A 4,485-nucleotide genomic window follows, 5' to 3' on the forward strand; every position below is an offset into this window, starting at 1 on the left:
CCTGAACCATTAGATAAAAGTGATTGACTCTCCAGCTGCAACTACAACAACAGAATTGAGCCAAGTGAGGCCAATGCAAGGGCTACTTGAGACATTGGGGAACGGAACATAATCAGGAAAGACTATCTCCCTGACTAGTACAAGATGGAGTCTCATGTTTCCTGTTCACAATCACCAGCATTTTCAAGCTTGGGTCCGTGCACATATTTACCAGTCACAAGAAGTCCTATTTATATGTCACCAACCAGCCTCAGAGATTCATAGTGTCATCTACCTTTCTGGCTTAGACATAACTTTTAGCTTTCTTTCTTCTCAACACCTAATATCACCTCCCTGTTACCATGTCTTCCTTTTACCTGGAGGAGTGAGAAACTTTTTGAAGTAGAGGAAATATCTGGAAGTAACATCTTTTGCCCTGACAGCCAAGTAGTCCATCCAAAATTAGCAGTCACTCCCCAGATTGTACCACTGAATGCACAAGGAATCTTTTTGTTTGTTTGTTTCAGTTCATACTATTCACTTCTCAATCTCTCAGTAAAGACCACATCTACTATGTCTCTGTCCCGCTTCCCAACAGGGATGTCTCTTGTTATGAGAATCTCAATGTCTTATAAACATATGTCCTGATGTCCATTAAGATTCTGATAATTCAGTCCTTTTGTAGTTCACGGTCATAATGATTGGGTGTTCATGGGCACATGTGAGCTATGCCACCCGCTGAACCTTGTTATGACATCAGCACATTACCTATCTGACCTGAGGGGGGAAAAAATTCTGATAATTGTCTACCTTCCATAGGAATTTCTGCCAGCCAAGAAATATATGCCAACTCAGCTCCATATCAGAATTACTCTCCCTGATATTCCCTTCAAAGGGATTGAAGACCAGAAAAAAAGTCACTCTCTTCATGTGCACCTATAATAGTTTGATTTCAGTTCCTATTTTCTTTGATTTGACCCATATTTACACCATTCAGATACTGAAGATTTAATGATAATAAATGTAAATACTGTGAAGTGTGTGTGATTTTACAAGGGACTTATGATTTGGGGGGAAAATTCAGCATGGGAATGCTTTTCAAAATATGACAGCAATCATTTGTATTCTGCCTTACTGGGAGTTTTGGAGGAATCTACAAGAGTACTGATTATGTGATTATCTGGGAAAAATAAGAAGTCTTTGAAATACATGTTGTCTTCAAGAGAACAGTTTTACACTTTTCTAAAATGAAATCTTTTGAGGCAAACTCATGGCATCAACATGTGGCTGCTGAGTAAGCTGAGTTGCATTAGTGCACATGATTTCCAATCAGATCATGAGAAATGAACAGAGACAGTGACATCTGCATAGCTGCGCCTTTGGTAGGCACTTCTTTCTTGAGATGACTCCACGCACAAACATAACAGGGATCATTGTGAGTGACACCATCATAGCCACCAAGTTTATTGGTTTATTGATAAATCAATTCTGGGGATTTGATGCTAGAAAGAATAACATATTAGAAATCTTTATTTTTCAATAGCAGAAACTGAGGTGCTTCAGTTTTGTTTTCAGTAAACATCTATCTCATGGTGACTCAACATAGAGTAGCAATTACTTGGTAGAAAACACAATACTCATTTTCATAAGACTTCATTTCATACGATTATCACTTAGCAAAGACTATTACCAATTCTTCCTTGAGAACTTTCCATTTTCTGTTGATTTCCTTAAAAATTTCTTCAGGGTTGAACAAGTGCTGTTGATATATTGTGTCATGCAAAAAAAACTGTATTTGTGGTCAGAAAATGAGGATTTTAGACCTCTTATTCTGATTTGCTTATTTGGCAAATCATTTTACTTCATGAAGTGTATTTCATTATATATGAAGTAGAAATAGTTATAATCCTCATAATATTACTGTTAGCTGAAATGAGTTAAATGTAAAATCAGCTTCATAATCTGAATTGCAATACAAAATTCAGAGAAATCAAGAAAATATTTTAAAAAGGATGTAGTGATTTACTTTTTAATATAGGGGAACACAAACATGCATAAATAACATTAAAAGAAGAACTTGAGATGAATTAAATTTAAAAGGGTTTAACTGAGCAATGAACATTTCGTGAATCGGGCAGCTACACGAGTCAGAGTAGACTCAGAGGCTTCAGTGCAGCCATGTGGTGGAAGAAGATTTATGGACAGAAATAGGAAAGTGTGGTATAGAAAAAGGAAGTGAGGTACAGAAAAAGCTGGACTGGTTATAGCTCAGTGTTTGCCTTCTTTGAACATGGTTCGAACAGTTGACTACATATGATTGGCCAAAACACGGTGATTGGCACAAGTGTAGGCTACGATCTGTTTACACCTCAACTTGCTATTGTCCACACTGACATACATAGAAACCTTTAGGCAGAACTTAAAATATGTAAGGAGACAAGAGGAGAAGTTTTGTTGTTAAACTTGCTTTAACAACAAACTTCTTTGGAGATTTGCATTTAAGAAAACATTGTAGAAGGCCACCTACATTAGGGAGCTAAGGAAATTATTAGCAAATACTTTCTATGATGACAGCAGATGTTCAATGAAAGTAGTTCATATTATAGATACGTAACAAGAAGTGAGGATTATGTCTGCAGTTAAGCAATTGTTACGTAAGCCTTGCTGCTACAAAAAGAAAATATGGCTCATAGGAGAAAGTCAAATGATTTGGGGGATTAAGTTGTAAAACAGAGACATGCACTCATTTAAGTTTTGACTCCTAGCATCCTATATAGCTGCAGCCTAGCTCAGGGATGGATGACAAACCTCTCTTTAAGTGCCATTGATGTGAAGAGTCTAGTTGACTGCAGAGTGAGTATTGAATAGTATGTCATTCCAAGTCTGGGACTAAGGGATAGTATCACTTTAGAGAGTGAGGAGGAAAAAAAGTAGCATATTTTGGCATACTCCACCTCTTTCCCTGAGCTTTTCATCTTTGCCCTCAATCCCCTTGTCTTTATGGCAAACATTTCAAAACAACAGAAAAATAGTATAGCATAACCTTCTCTCCACACATATTTTAACATCAATTTTATGAACAGGAAATAATCATAAAATGAATTTTTAACTGATTTGCTAAGAACAATATCCAGCTGAGAACCAGAGAGTGGCACTGTATGAATTGGTTTTTCAGCATGAGACTTTTTTTTTTCTTCTAGGTTCTTGTTTATGTAATTCTGAAGAAATTGAAGGAACAGTCAAATGAGGAGCCCAGCTTTTCCTAGCAGAGCTGAGATCCCCAGGGTATACACCGAGCTCCTTCTTTTCCTAAGGATATTGAACCCGCTCTCAAGATTTATCAACAGGAAACAGGCCATGAGCCCTGTTACAGCAGGAAGTGTGAAAAACATAATGGGAACCTTTCATTTTGGGGGTGCGAACAGATTATAAACATAGTAGAAAAGTCTAGTAGGTTGTCTCAGGGCCACCTTTAATATTTGGGAGTCAACTCCCCTGTAGAGAGATTCTTACAGTTTTTGAAGACTACAAGCAGCAGGATCCTCTGATATAAAGTGTGCATGACGTTTGCATAAGCTTCATGTATGAATAGTTTTTTAGGCTCTAATAATATCTACTATAATTCTACCAACATTATTATCCTATTGTTTTTCTTTTTACACATTTAATGTTCTTTAACAAAACCATGTAACAAAACCTCTACGTTTGCAGGACAGTTTTATTTTCAGTTTTCTTTTCCTTTGTTTAAAGCTAACTTACAACTCGACGAGAAAGATCTAAGACATCCAATTCATTGTTGGTGGGACTAGGATACAAAACTGGTATTCCCAGTGCTGTCTCTAAAATGCCTTGACATCCTGGACCAAAAGCAACCTGCAGAGAAGAACCTCCCACCTACAGTATCTATGAGGAAAGCAGCATCGCTGCTGAGGAGATTTGTAGGAGCTGAAGTCAGCTGCACCGTAGATAAATTCTAATTTGAAAATACTGCATCTTACACTGTGGGATGACATCAGCTGAAGGATGTTTGCCTTTTGTGTCATTGTACTTTTTCTAAAAATAATTATAAATGCTTCCCATCCATGACAATACTTTGAAGAATGTTGAAGACAGTCTTTACTAGTAAATTCTGCTATTATTTCTCTTTTATGCAAGGTTATTATATTCAGCTGCCAGCTGTCAGCTTTGAAAACCAAACATAGTAGACAATATATGTTGTTTCTTCTTTGCTATCCTTTTATCTGGCAGAAAACTAGAGAAAAGTCTCTTTTATTTAAACTTCCACACTTAAACTCCAGGTCAAGGATAAATAAACAAAAACTCTTCTCTTCCTCACATGACTTTGCCCATTGTAAAATGACCTTTAGGTAACAGGATATTTAGTTTTATTTGAATGATTTCCACTGACTCAGTGAATTAGGTTGTATTTTTATTTTAGATATTTAAGTGATGCCCTTATTTTTATTTTTATATTTTGAGACAGAGTGTTGCTCTGTCACCCAGGCT

The 4,485-nt window shown here is 36.7% G+C and overlaps 1 non-coding gene across 1 annotated transcript; it reads left to right on the forward strand.

The window, feature by feature from the left end:
* Positions 1-652: 652 nt before the first annotated feature.
* Positions 653-757, forward strand: LOC112136008 (small nucleolar RNA U13). The gene has a single exon (XR_002917220.1). It is a non-coding gene; the product is annotated as a small nucleolar RNA U13 (small nucleolar RNA).
* The last annotated feature ends 3,728 nt before the right edge of the window (positions 758-4,485 follow it).

Source organism: Pongo abelii, chromosome 10, assembly GCF_028885655.2.
Source record: "Pongo abelii isolate AG06213 chromosome 10, NHGRI_mPonAbe1-v2.0_pri, whole genome shotgun sequence".
Classification (NCBI taxonomy): domain Eukaryota; kingdom Metazoa; phylum Chordata; class Mammalia; order Primates; family Hominidae; genus Pongo; species Pongo abelii.